At 36.8% G+C, this 14,490-nt stretch overlaps 1 protein-coding gene across 4 annotated transcripts in view; it reads right to left on the reverse strand.

The window, feature by feature from the left end:
• Nucleotides 1–1,156: 1,156 nt before the first annotated feature.
• GRIA3 (glutamate ionotropic receptor AMPA type subunit 3) overlaps nt 1,157–14,490 on the reverse strand; it is a 2,740,455-nt gene continuing 2,727,121 nt past the window's right edge. For all 4 annotated transcript variants that reach the window (XM_044057328.1, XM_044057327.1, XM_044057326.1 and 1 more), the window contains exon 16: nt 1,157–3,525. The gene's annotated coding sequence lies outside the window, so the exon portion shown is untranslated. The remainder of the gene's footprint in view (nt 3,526–14,490) is intronic.

The raw sequence follows: 14,490 nt of genomic DNA on the forward strand, positions 1-14,490 counted from the left end.
TGTATGAAGTTCTGTTAATAAGTTAATGTTTAAATATTATTTACCACGGACAAAAAAGTCTTATGGAATACTGTTGTTAGCCCATGGAACAAAAGACTGCAGACATTACAGCCGTATACTTGGAAACAGCTATAAGTAGCCAGAGTGCAAAAAAACATTTTGGTTTTCTTGCAGAAGCAGAAACAGGGCAGCCATTTAGTTTAATGTCTGTACCTCCCTGAGGGAATGCAGTGTTAAATCACATATATTATGCTAGAGGTTTTTAGGTTTAGTTGTTATTTTATTATTATTAAGCCCACAGACCTCCATGGTATAATGTATATGCTTTATCACTGTATCCTCTGAGAGAGGTACAAACATACCTTTAAAGTTTTTTGGTCTAATTCACTTAAAAAGTTAATAGAACAGGTTTTGCTTCACTGTGTACTTGTAACGGTAAGAATTATGAAACTTCCTTTACTGTTGTTATTGATATATTGTAAACCTTAATGAATTATCAGAAAATCAAAACATTTATGAGGGACGGTGCAAAATAAGAGGTAAAATCAGACACAGCTGAGTGGTGTGGGTGTTACTGCTGCCTTGCTTTCTTTTTCTGAAGGAAAGCTGAACTGGCTTTTTGCACTCAGGTTATCTGCAGCTGGGACCAGAGTGTATGGTGGCTATGTTGTCAGCGACCTTTTTGCCTGTGTATTTACAACAGTATTCTAATCCTTAATGATGAATGTGTGACAGATCTGTTCAATGGAACATAGAAATGTGGTATGGCTGAGGGATACACTGCACAAAGGTATAATGCTCTTGCACTATTGTTATTCAGTGTATGATGTATACCCTTACAAAAACTAAATTTTCACTACCTATATTACAGGAAGTGTGTGTGTGTGTGTGTGTGTGTGTGTGTGTGTGTGCATTTTACAGGAAGTGTGTGTGTGTGTATATATATATATATATATATATATATATATATATACACACACACACACACACACACACACACACACACACACACACACACACACACATATATATAAAATGTCTGTGTACATGACTAATAAAATTAATGTATATGTAAACATGCAACTTGTGCAGTAATATTAATCTGCTGTCCTTAAAATTACCACAGATAGAAATATTCACTCAGAAATCTTTAGGCTGGCTTTTCTCTGTACACTTTATTTACAAAATGTATTAAAATTCTTTGTACAACACCTCATTAATGAGGTTCAATAATTTATGCCCACACATGCAGTTTTTACGCTTTAACAGTTGCTAGCTCGCTTGGCAATTTTTCTGTTCGCTGAAGTGCAGTTTCAACAAAACAATATTCCTCAGGTGACTACTGTTGAACTCCTACAGCCTGAAGTTAATAGCAGGAATTGTTAAGCAATCAACACTTTTTACATGCAAGTTTTATAAAAGAAAATAAATTGAACCTCATCACTTCTGTGAAGTATTCACTCTTAAAAATTTGACATCATTTGACAAACATACATCATTTCAGTTTATACAGTCCCTTAGAAAATCAATTTTTATACAATTTTATTTGCAGAGCAACTGTCCTCTCTTACTAGGCCATCACTAAACTATGGATGGAGAAGTCACAGTTTCTTAGAGAATGAAAAGGGGTCAGCAGTTTTCTCTGTGCTGTCCTCTTTTAAGTGCTGACCCCTCACATTTATCTTATTCTGTTTGCTGCTTGCAGCATTTTCTGCACAGATGTTATAATTGTAAATGAACACTTAAAAATGAGCATCCAGCAAAATTTAAAGATGTAAGAAATGTGAAAGAAGGAAGGCCTTTTGTCTCTATTAATGTATTTTTATGATCAAAGAAGGTTAATTTGCCATTCTGAAGATAGAAACTGAAAGGGCTAGTAAAGCTTTTAATGGATATTGCATTTTCATTATATGTTACATTTCAATGACCTTCCTCAGAATAACATTGTCAGTTTATTAAATAGCAGAAACCATATGCTGCCATAGTTAAGCTAATTAATATGCAGATGTTCCTTGTGAACAGTCTGTTTCTGTAAATGACAATTAATGTTTTTCTTTTTTTCTTCAGAAAAGGCATCATCAAAGTAGCTTTCTGACAGACAATCTGCTTTAGATATCAGGAAAAAACATTAATTAATTCTTGGTACCTGCTGTTAGCATTATATTACTGGGCATATTTAATCATTTGTATCCAAGAAAGGCCTTACAAAATGCTCAAACAGTTAAATGTTGTGTACTTGACGGCCATAATTAATGAAAGATTGCCATACTTCTGAAATGGTCACAGTTTTCCAGATATCACATCTTTTTCTCTAATTACTCACAGTCGAGATAATTGTAGATAAAATAAAGTTCATGTGGTTATATGGCCAGTGATTAATCTGAGAAAGAGTATATGCTGAATTTTAAATATTTGTGCATTTAACAAACACTGCATGGTTCATACCAAAATTATATAGCATATATATATATATATATATATATATATATATATATATATATATATATATATAATGTGACCTGCAGCTAAAATATTTTGTGAGACTACTGATTTGTCATACATTATTCTGTGTGAAATGCTAGTAAATTTTGGAGAAGTTTTCATTTGTGCTAATATATCGGATGTGTCTGACTTGTATATTAATATTTCAGTACAGTTTATTTCCATTTAAAAAATATCTACTTGAAGACTAAAGAAAAATATACTTCTAAAATGTAAAGCATTTGTCTGGCATAAAGGTTTTTAAATAATGACTTTTAGCTGTCTATTTATGCAGAATAAAGAAGACCTGATTATCAAAATATATGTTTATAATAATATACCTTCATACCACTAACAACTTGTTCTGTGATGCTCATAACAATGATTTATTTCCACTACAATGGCTGTTGTGGATAACTTTTCAGATAGGCAACCGTGTTTACTTATTTCTTAATTCAAAGCACAAATATCAAGGGGGTTAAAAAAATGACTATATTTAATGAGTTCATGTGGTGGGTTATCCGACAAAGTGACAGGTTAAATTTACTCAGTGACAGCAAAGATGAAACAACAAAGCATCTAACAATCAGATTATATCTGGTTAGAAATAGCTATTATTTAGAAACTTATGAATGAAGTTGGGCTAGCAGAAGTTAGTAGGGAATGAAGATGGCTGATGAATCTTCAGATGTACTTGCAGTAGTTGTCAAATGATACATTTTGCTGTAGTGATTGCAGCTTGGGAAAAATAAATTACAAAACTTTTATTCTCCAAGCCATACTTTTTTTCGGAGCAAAGCATGAATATTACTGTGATAGTTGCATTGTTATAAATCTCTCAGGTTTCCTTAAGGCACTGAAGGAAAGTTTCAGTTCTTGTCAGTGAAAAGTCAGTCACACCATAAGTACTTCTTATGCCATACCTGACACCTGGTATAGTGTGCAATTAAGTCCAGGTTATCAGGGCAAATGACACAGCTTTCACTTCCACTGCACCTATTGAATGATGGTCTTATTCTGTATACCTTCATTCTGAAGACAACTCTGTAGGGGTAGAAAGAAAACATGGTTACTCTGTACTCTTTCTCACTTGTTTTTTTGACTATTTCGTTGTCAGACATGCTGTTAAAATTACCTTATGACCAATAATAACAAATGATCTAATTAATTTTATACGTTGACCTTCAGATGCAGCACAGAAATAAAAAAAATCCTAAAGTAAATTTTAAATGTTGAAAATTCACTCGTATCTGTGTAAATTGGATCAGTGTCTTGTTTTTCTTTATTAAAGGAATAGTGCTGAACGCATTCTAGGACAGAAACAGGCAGTTTAAGCAAACATGCTTTCTTTTTTCCATTCTCATTTTGATTATTTCATGAACAAGATCGATAAAAAAGTGCAATATGATTTCATAAAATAGTATTTAGGAGAAGGATGAGAAGAGAAGAATTCTGTGCACATCTCTTGGGATGAAAACCTTTGCTTGAGTAACTAACTGATCAGCTACACCGTGTGAGCATGCCTTCTTAGACTCTCAAGCTAGATAATGTACTGCAAATTAAAAATGTAGTCTGCAGCTGACATGTACATTGATATGGGCAGCTTAATGAGAAATGTCTCCTAAAATGTGACATCATCTTTCAGTCACACTACCCTTGATGCTCCTATGCACAATGATGACAACACCCAACACAAAAGAATGAATCTTACAGGAACTTTGGGAGTAAGTTGAAAGGACTGAAGCAGGACAAGCAAGCAATACTGTGCAACAGGGTATGCATTATTGTGAAATAGAGTGTATAAATATTGTGAAATAGAGTGTATAAATATATGTGCCTTTAAAAAATATACCATCACATTCTCAAATACCAAGGACATCATACACTGTAAGGGAACGGGGGAAATAGTTGCTTCCATTACTCAGTGGGAGACAAGGAATTACTTTTGTACTGCTCTGACATTGTACACTTGTTATTATTAGTTATTATTATTTCAGGGGTAAGCACACCTCCCAACTTTTTTGTTCAAGAATCAGGGACAGTTTTTAAATGTTAAGCTAATTCATTTAAAAATTTAATACAGCATCAGGGTTTGCACCAACATGTATTTTCTGAACAATTAGAAGTATAAAACTATAATGTCTGACATTACTAATCGACTGTAATTGTCTATGAATTACCAGAAAAACAAGCATCTTATAAGGGACAGAGCAAAATTCTCAGGCAAAATTAGACATTCTGCAAAATTAGGGAGAGTTGATTTGTGAGCACTTGGTTAACCTGCTGTCAGAGCTCATGTGAGAGTATTATAAGCAGGTGACAACTGTGACATGTAGGTACACTGTAATACATGCCTTTGCATGCTAACAGGAAAGTATGACTGCTGGCAGGCTGATCTGACAGCAGAGGAAAGGGAGAAAATGATTTGTTAGTATGCATTATTACAGAAATTTAAAAGAAAAGTAAAAACATAAAAGGGAGAATATTTTCGGCTGACAGAATTTTTGACCAATTGTAACCCTCTTAACTATAATTTAAACTATAGTCAGACCTAACAGACCCTTTTAAAAATATTGCTCAAATCAACACGAACATTGCCTCCAGCACATTCTGCAGTTTCATCCTTATTGGTGCACAATGAATCCTCTATTTCTCAGGAGGCACTAAATTTTAGGAAAACATCTTGTTCACTTAATGCAGTGATGGTCTCTGACTCTTACCCATTGCATCTTTAAAAAAGGTTTATTTTAAATGTTCCAGAGTTAATGTTTCTACCTGTAAATGAATATCTGAGTTTTATATGGAGCAATGAGAAGAATGTTGGCCAAGCATTTTGGTACATGAAAAAGAAAGCATTGCCCTTTGAGGTCTGCTTTAAGGTGAAGTACCACTCATTACAGAGATATTCAAGGAGAAGTACCAGTCATTACAGAGATAATTCAAGGAGAAGTATCAGTCATTACAGAAATATTCATACTGAAGGGATCTTCTTTTTCTTTTGGCTTTTTCTGGTTGGGGCCTCCACAGCGGATCACCTGTCCACTCATGATTGGCAGTGGAGTTTTACGATGTCGAATTACCAGCCCGGTGCCCAACCTTCCACAGAAGGCACACACATGCACGCACTCACGCCTAGGGCCAATTTAGTGTCTAATCCACCTACAGCATGTCTTTGGGATGTGGGAGGAAACCGGAGCACCCAGAGGAAACCCACGTGACCACAGGAAGGACATGCAGACTCCACACAGAAGGCACTCCAGCTGAGGATCGAACCAGAGAACCTCTTCCTGTGAGGTGACAACACTAACCGCTGCAAAACTGTGGCTGCTGAACTCTAAAGCAACTACTTGAGTGTATAATGCCACTGGAAAAACAGTGGCTATGAGAGGCCCATTTAAGCAAGTGATTTTGCATGGGGCTTGGGGGTGCACCTCCTACACCCCTTGTCATCTGTATATACTAACTATAAAATCATACTATGCCAGGGAAAATATAAAACAGATTACTAATTTTTCCCCTCCTATCTGCTGACCAGTGAGACTGCTCATCTGGAAGAACCGTCATCCAGGCAATAGTGAGTGTGCTTTGAACCTCTGCTGCCACCCCTTCCCTCTACTTGCATGTTGCAGGGAAGGGGAACCATTTTCCGTGTCTAGGATAGTCTAGTACTCCATCCAGATGGTGGGCATATGGCATCATAGAAAGTGCACAAACATGGAACTGCTTATCCCCTCCCTACCAGCAGTATGAATCATGCTGATCGATAGCAATGGAGGCATTATCTTATAGCCTTAACCCAACCCTCTGGTGGCTGATGTGACTATGTGACCAACCACATCCCTTCAGGGGACCTTCTATGTTTGCTTATGGTATTTGCACTTCCAAGTACCCATCCTCAAGGTCTGACATCACTGGCTTGCAGTGCCAAGCCCACACCCTTCCCATTAATGGTTCTTGTTGTCAACCAAGTCTCTACTTCCATAACAGCAATTAGCCAACAGGAAATAATCATACCCTCCTCTGAAAATGGTGAGCCATTAGGCACTCTTCTCCTATCCCCCCTCACCTGCATCTTCTAGCACTCAAAGCATGACTCAAACTCAGGTATCTGTGTCATAGACAGGGCTTTATCCTGCTATGGCACAAATCTGGGTTTTGTAATTCTTACCTTTTCTCCAACACAATGCAAATTCACTCTGAAAATGTGGATTCTAGCCTGAGGAACACAACTTTGAGCAAATGTGAAATGAGTAACTTTGGAGATCTTATATTAACTGATGTGAAAGACTGGAATATGTTATTTAGTTATCTTTTCAGACAGAAAATATTGTAGAGCCTTATGTTGAGCAGGTTAAGCATGACTGCAGCTGTCCCTCCACCATGCACTATTTGGAAAACAGCAATAGCACAATGTTTATAGGAGTAGCAGTACATGCTGTGGTCATTAGCATTAGGAGAAGTTAATACTAGTATGAGAAAACTCTGCACCTCAGCGCAAAGTGCCTATTTATTTTAAGGTGGATGAAGAGAATGTACAATTGCTAATAAACTGCCTAGACTGAAGGCACAAATAATATCTGATGAGCTGTTAGCTATGCAGAATGGCAGATAAAGGATATTTTATGTTACTTCACTTAGTTTGCTGAACAGAAATTAATTCACTGATCTGAAACATGCTCTAAAATATACCAAAATAATTAGAATCAACAATGTATACTGGTGCTGTTTTTGCAAATATTTTATAATGATGCAAACATGAATAAAATATTTAAATAAGCTCTATGTCTGTTGCATTCTCTACAAGGGTGTAAAACATAAATGACATTACTATGTGTGTGTGTATATGTATATATATATATATATATATATATATATATATATATATATACACAGAGAGAGAGAGTGTGAGAGAGAGAGTGACAAAGAAAGACAGAGATGAGGCTTTGGTAATGTGCATCACTGAAAGTATTTTACTTTGGGATTATAGAACAAGAAATTCTGTGTTCTTAGAGGTTCAAAGTGACATTTATACTCTTTAATGATATGCTGCATAGTATTTGCAAATTATAATGTTTGCACTGGTAAATAATCAAGATATATATCATTATTCTATAATTACAATTGTACTGTATATGCTCTTGAATTTTATTCAATTATACTTTATGGCTTATATGTTGTAAGAGTATTAGTTGTCCAGATAGACAAAAATATTTTTGAATATTTGGTTGCTCATACTTACAAAAGCATTTCTAATGTCTTGCTAGCTATTCAGTAATAAAAAGAGACTGAGAATGTGGTGTGACCTCACAGACTCAACATAGATAAGGTGTGACCTCACAGGCTGAACTTAGAGAAGATGGTTTGCATGGCTGTAAGGACTTATTTTTCAACTTTTTTCACTAATCACGTTTAGAAAAGAAAGTTAGGTCAGTGTGAATGAAAAAAAAAGAAAAAAAAAAAAAATATATATATATATATATATATATATATATATATATACACACACACACACACACACACACACTCACAAACAAAATTGCTGTTTTAAAAGGTATGAATACAGAGAACTTTCAAGACTAATTTTCTACACACTTTTATTTAGACAAACTGCTTGTCCTCCTCCACCGTGATGGGAACTTATATTTAGCTACTAGAGAAATCACATGGAGACCTAACTTTCTTACATACATGGTTATGTCTTCAGAAGTACAGATGTGGGCAGACATATATAACTTTCTGAAATATGAGCAATGAAATTCCATTTTAAATGCTTTTGGTTGTTCTGAAGCCTGTTGCCTAACCTGAACCAAAAATACCATTGTTATGTCAAAGCCTAAGTGCAAACCCCTGTAGTTCACAGTCCTCCTTCAAATGAAATGTGTTTTAATCTTTGAAGAACCTAGAGTATATCTTCAGATCTGCTATACCTTGGAATTCTTGCTTTTACTTGTTGAATGGCTTAGCTGGCGCTGTGGTATTTAGTCTTAGAAGAAAGAAGCTAATCTAAAGTAAAACCACTTTTTCATTGAATTCTTTATAATAAGAAAAAAACGAGGCCCTAACTGACAAGTCAGATATGTTTTGATAGGCCTCTAAAGCCTGGGAAAGGGGGCTCAATTAGCAATAATATGATTGTGCACTATGTCTATGTTCTGTCTATAGTCCATTAAAAATATTTCTTGCAACTTTAATGCTGTAGTGAGATGAGGATACAACTGCTGCAGAGCAACATTCTCCCTAAGAATCAACCAGTTCTCAGTTGTAACACAATTCGTTTTCCCTGGTTATACTCCTAATTATCAGGGTTGAAGTTCCTGTCCTTATAGGTGATATAAGTGACCACAGAAGGCTTTGCAAGGGCTAAGGACATTGCCTTTAGCTGACAGAGGTTATAATTCTAAATATGCAGATATTCCATTTTTATAGGCCCACTGCCTGCAATGAGGCATGGTTTAAAATTATTTCTGCCCCATGTTAAGGCAGCAATTTCTCCCACAACTGTGCACATGTCTTGCTCATCTGATATTCTGTACTTCAGTACCAACAATTGCATTATAATTACTGTTACAATCTCTTTCTGGCTAAGTTTATATAATTTAGAAATCAAGTCAGAAGTTCCATGCCATTAGTCCAAGGAGGTTTTTAGGCTGTTTATAGAGTGAAGATGATCTCCTCAGTTTTGGGAGTTCAACCATAAATGCAGCTTTTCCTGTGAAGAGATTATTCCCAAGTTGCTTGCTCTCAGCTACTGTACTGTTCTGTACTAAATGACTTGATTACAGAGGTTATTCATGTTAAAGAAAAGCTCCCTTCACTCTGGAATAAAATCCCAGTCTAGGTTAGGCAGAGTCCCACATTGACTCTCTTCAAGAGGAATCTTGATGAGTGGATGGGAGATCGTAGGTTTACCCCGGCTATCACTTCTGTGTCACTGTTAGACAGAGGCACAGTATACTAACCTCAAAAAAAGGCATAGCAAAATTAATTTAAAATGGGTGGCGAAAGCCAAACACACTCTGGCTAGGCTTATAAATGCCCTAGGGCAGATAGCCTACTATGAACCTATGAACCTATAAAAGCAGTCTAAGCACTGCTACCTGTATGTGACTATACATCTGCCTGATATCTGCCATAAAGGGAAGGACACTTCTGACAGACTTTATGATACTGACACTGTTCACATTCTCTTGAATAGCCCATCTAGCAGTAAATCTGCAACCAGCTTCACCGTAATGCATGAAGTGCTGCTGGTTGCATTCCAGATTCCAGGAGATGGCAACTTCATTAAGCACCTTATTAGAAAGGAGCTTAAAACTGTGTTAAATACCTGTCAGTGTTGGTAAGCTGTAGTCTCATGTAAGAGCATAACAGCAGACAGTGACGGTCACCACAGAACAGGGGTGAGAATCTTGAACAGCTTTAAAAGGTCTTAACCACTGCAGTCTGACACACACACACACACACACACACACACACACACACACACACACACACACACACACACACACACACACACACACACACACGTGCATTTTTTAAAGCATCAGGGATTCACAGCTTCGGCCATTGCCTGTGTGGTTGTACTAAATGTTAAAGATAATAAATCCATAATATGCTTTGGATCCCTCATTTTTATCTGTAACTGATAGTACACGGAGTAAACAAAGTTCAATGCACTACAAAGAATTATGATCAGAATTGCTTATTATTTGTCCTTGACATGGATATTACAATTCATCTTTTGAGCTTCAGTTTGCTCCACTGTCTGAGTTTCTTTTCATCCATGTCTCAAACATGTAATGATTTGAAGTCAGAGAACCAGTCATAATCCTCTGTATTATATCCAACTCATAATAATGAAGTTTAGCAATTATAGCAAATCATAACAGTCACATACATCAATTGCAACTGTACTGTATCATGATACCATATACAAAAATGATATTTTAGGAATGGGAACAACTATCCCTGTGGCTCAGTTCCTTAAATAAAATGATGTCTAATCAAAGTCTAGTAAACTGGATGGATGCATATAACATGGATTCATATGCAGAGGTGTACACCAATGCCCTATATAACCACTCAAACAGTTGTATAGAATCAGCTGTACCTGACTGGATTAAAACCAGGTCTTGCCAAAAAAAAAAACAAGCCACCCTGGTGGACCCCTAGTATAAACAGGCTATACAACAACAGAAAAAACTAATGTCCAAGAACAAGAGGAAACTGTCTCAGCAGAGGAAGAAATCTCTCTCTAGCTTAAACAAACAAATTCAATTTCCAAAGCTAATTATGAAGTAAAAACAGCCTCCCTAGTCAAGGATAATTACAAGGCATTCTTTAATTACATCTGAAATCTAAGAAAGGTATACCCAGCTATGGACTGAACTGGTTGTGGATGGTACCATCCGTACTCAACTGGAGGTAATAGCCAACCTGCTAGCTGACAGATTTGGAGAAAACGTCACCCCCCTGTCTTCTCCAGTCATCTCCCAAAGTATATCTACCACCATTCCTCGGTCTATTATCCCAAGTGAGCAGGTCCCCTTGGTACTCTTTAAGGACCAACACATAGCATCAATGGAACCAGACAACATATCAGATTGCCTTTTAAACAACTTCAAACATGACCTAGCAGACCCACTTGAATCCCTGTTTAACCACAGCCTGTGAACTGGCTATCTTCTGGTAGAATGGAGAACAGCAACAGTAATCCCTCTGCACAAAGGGAGACCATCAACTGACCCTGGAATTATAGGCCCATAAGCTTGACTAGCCTCATCTGCAAGGCCATGGAAAGAATCATTATGGCTCTTATTAACAAGGATATAGGTAATCTCCACACTCTGTACCCAACCCAGTTTGGATTTATTAAAGGTAGATCATGCCTAGTAAACATGGTTTACTTCTTTGAGAAAGTCACTCAGGCCCTGGATGAGGGAAAGACAGTGAATACTGCCTATCTTGACCTAGCCAAGGCATTTGACGCAATCACCCACTCAGGTATTATATAAAAACTCTACTAAGTGGGAATTAACCCCTACATTACCAGATAGCCAAATGGCTCACCCACAGGACACATACTGTCAAAGTGGGTGACTTCACCTCTAGCAAACGTTCTGTGCTGGGCTCCTTACTGTTTGTAATTTATTTCACAAAAGTCTAGGCAAACTTGGACAGCCTGTGACTGACCAAGTTCACTGTCTATTGCAAATTGGGAGCAATCATTGAGTCCCTCAGTGATATTAATATACTGCAGACAGGGTTAACACAGTCAAATGGTTGGTGCTAAAGCCATGGATTAAAGCTAAATGCAAAAAAAATGCATTATTCTCTTTGGAAAAGCTGACATCCCTGCTAAATATAGCATAGACAGCAGCCCCCTAAGTATAGATCCAGTGGTATGAAATCTGGGTACTCAGGTTGATAATAATCTGAACTTTGACCACCACATATCCACAGAAGTAAGGAAATCCTTCTATGTGGGACAACTTGTAAGTAAATGCATAGCATCTAGATATAAAGATATTATTATTCCATTATACTTGGCCCTCATCAGACCAATAATTGAGAATAACGCTTCCTTTTGCATGTACTGTACCAGACACCTGCAACAATTGGAGAGATCACAGAGGTTTCTCACCAAGAAATTACAGGGTACACAAAACTAGTCTTACATAGAAAGACTGAAAGCCCTGTCACTGTATTTTGTCTTCTACAGGTTGCTAAGGGGTGACCTGTGTCTGGCTTACAAGGCAGTTTCTCACCTGGCCCTGATGGAAAAAGCTACACATTTGTAAATCAAACTGCAGGAGGGCCCCTCACTCCAGGGATCCTAACCTGCTTCCAGTTCACATGAAACAGAGCCCCTCCATGACCTTCTTCAAACGCAACCTAGAGCAATAGATGGGTGACCACAAATTCACTCCTGGGGTGGTACCCATATCCCTCCTGGACAGAAGAACTTGGTAGTAACTACCATACACTCTTACCTCTGCAAACTTCACTCACCTAGCCACTGACAATTTGGCCAACTCGGGATAAATATAGTTAAGCTTGTTAGGGGTCTAGGGCCATTAGCCTAGTAACCATCTATAAACCTAAGAACTACCAAGGACAGACCTATTTCTTAGAAAATGACCTGAGCTTGTGTGCTTGACCAGTTGGGTGACAAAAACACTATTCCAACTTCCTAGATATTTATCAGCACTTAGGTGGCTCTAACTACAGGGTTCTCTGCAGTGTACCCCTATAATAATGCTAAATAAACATATATAAAACAGTGGAATAAGTACTGGCAATTGGATTGAAGTACCTTGGGATAAATATAACTGACAGACCCCTGTTTCACATTGTCATATTAATGATGACCCTCTGTCTCAGTAGTGCCCTAGCAGCTGTTAGTTCAAATGGTGTTAACTTTATAGTACGACTATAATCTCTCCCTCATTAATGAATATGTGAGAATATAAGCTGCATGAGGCTTTCTTTTTCTGGGCACAGAGGCAGTAGTACCAACATTGTGTGCATTCTCCACTTCAGTGTAACTGTCACATCAACCATCCCTTTACCCTAGAGCTGAACTCTGTCTTATAACTCAGAATTAGATCCTTTATCTCAGCAGAACTCCAAATAATCACTGATCATTGTTACGATGTACAAAATCCTATAACAACTGCAAGAATACCACTATAGCCTCCTTTCCCCAATTCAAAATATCCCTAAAGAATCACCTAAACAGGCATTGGCTATGTCCATGTCCAAACCCAGACTAACCCAATATAAATACAACTCTAACAGGTAAAATATGCAATAAAAACAACGTCCTTATCCTATATGAATAAACTTACTAAACCTAACCTACCCAGACTATATACACTTCTCAACAACTTTTAGAACAATATTATCTAAACCTAACCTAACTTGCTATCCTAACTATTCTAATCCTTTGTTTTTAACTCCCTATCCTAACCATTCTAATGCTTTGTTTTTAACTCTTCTATAGCAACCTGTTATCTTAGCCATTCTAAGGCTATGATTTTAACCCTTCTGCATCTAATTTCCAATAACTCCCCTTCTTAACTAACCACCTTTTTCTCCTGGTTGTCATTCATGACATCAATCTATATATCATGTCATTCTATACACTCAAATGCTGCGCAATGATTTCTGTACATATTTCATACTATAAACCTACAAAGATGCTAAACTTCAGTGTAACCATATATATATAAAATCACCTTTTTAAAATTTTACATTTTAAATGTTAAATGTAACCATGAATATTGATTGTCATTTATTGTACATGTGGAGCTTTTCTCCCCGGGCCTCTGCTGAAAATGGACATGTATCCAGGCAGACTCTCCCAGTTAATAAATGTAAAATAAAATAAAATAAAGAAAGAAAGAATAATCTCTTCTGTGTCTGAGCTTTTTATATGTTGTATTTAACCTCTAAATGCAGCAGAGAATGAGGAGACAAGGTTCTTGATCATACTCTATGCCCCAAACCATTAGTGTTCATTACCATGAAAACCATGGGGAGGAGTTGTAAACAGACTCTATGACAAAAGAATGTCGAGAGCAGTAAATACGATATTAGCAGTATTGGAAGTACATACACATTTAGGTGCTTTAAAAACGTTTTTGCAGTTCAATCTTTCCAGACCCCGAGCTACATTAAAGAACTGAGGATTCTTGTGACATAACTGATTATCTTAAACTTCTAAATTCTTTATTTCATTTAGGGAAAATGTTAATGATTTTTGTAGATGACTGATTGCCAATGTAATGGAGTTGCCAGGGTCTCCAAAACTCAAAAATTGTTTTCCAGCAGTTAACGATTTTTAGCACTTCTTGTGTAGAGAATATTTTTAATAATAGCATTCAAGATTTTCTCTGGTGGCAAATGATGCACGTCAATTTAATGGAATTCTATCCATATTCACTGCTCTTGTACTGAGTGGTTCTTGTCTTCAGAAGCAGAAACTGGAAAAGTTTACTCAAAAAT

This window comes from Protopterus annectens, chromosome 15.part0 (genome assembly GCF_019279795.1).
Source record: "Protopterus annectens isolate FY-2018-M chromosome 15.part0, PAN1.0, whole genome shotgun sequence".
Taxonomy (NCBI): Eukaryota; Metazoa; Chordata; order Ceratodontiformes; family Protopteridae; genus Protopterus; species Protopterus annectens.